Genomic DNA, 1,108 nt, shown 5'->3' with positions numbered 1-1,108 from the left:
TCAAAGTCACTGGCAATTCTTGGGAGGTGTCAAGAATCTCTCACACCAGAGAAGTTTGCAATGGACTAATTTGAATTTAGTATCAAAAGGAAAGAACATGATGATGTCTACTCTATGAGACCTTTTTAAGAATATATCATATAGATGTGTCAAGAGAACTTAATGGAAAGTTTGGGCAAAGCTGTCCCCAGACAGCGATTATTCAGTAGAGAGTAAAGTAAGATCCAGACACAAGTGTTCCACAGAGAAACATTTGACAATAATTCTGACCTTCCCAGCAGGATTTTGTCATCTTTCTACAGATGCTAAAATGACACACCAGCAGAGGGGTGTGTTAAAGAGTTCCCTTTCTTAAGGCCATGTAAAGATCATCTCAGGAACACTGGATACCCACTTTTTTCCCTTGGTAAGTGCCTTTCTGTCCACAGATGCAGGATCAGCGGGAAACAGTGTTCTAAGCCAGGATATGGAAGGCCAGGGTGCTTTGTATTGAGGTTTCTGTATATTTAGATACTTTTTGGGGGGCATCAGAATTCAGTTTATTTCTTCAGTTGATTAAACATACCTAACTTCTTTCACTTTTTGTTGTGTAATGATTTAAGGTAAGACTCAGATTTTTGAGGTCATCAGCCTTTAATTCTGTGTATTATAAATCTACCATATTCTTTCATAGGAAATACTAAATTAACTTCAGGTAGGTGTTAATTTCTCTGAAATAAATGGTTTTCATTAACTTGCTATATTATTTCTCAAGGAAGATATTGTCATTTTACTCTGAAATTTCATAGTTTTATTAGCAACTAGTGTGAAAGAGATAAACTTTTGTAATAGGTTTTTATTATATAAACTCAATTTCTCTTGTCTCATCTGTATAAATTAATAAGAAGGCTTTGAATGAGTGAACTTTATAGTTTGGGATATTTAAGTCTTACTTAGTATGCATTGTAATTCTTTGTTAAAAGCATCAGTTCTAGAAAAGCATGTAACCTCCTTCTTACAAAATATTTGCTAGCATTTTTTCATAAAATATTTATATGACCCAGTGTTGATTTCCTAAATTTCACATTAATAGTGTCAGTGCTTAAGTATGTTGTTTACTTATTAGGAA

The sequence above is a fragment of the Octodon degus genome, unplaced genomic scaffold, assembly GCF_000260255.1.
Source record: "Octodon degus isolate 3935 unplaced genomic scaffold, OctDeg1.0 scaffold00774, whole genome shotgun sequence".
Classification (NCBI taxonomy): Eukaryota; Metazoa; Chordata; class Mammalia; order Rodentia; family Octodontidae; genus Octodon; species Octodon degus.
This window is presented reverse-complemented; position numbering follows the sequence as displayed.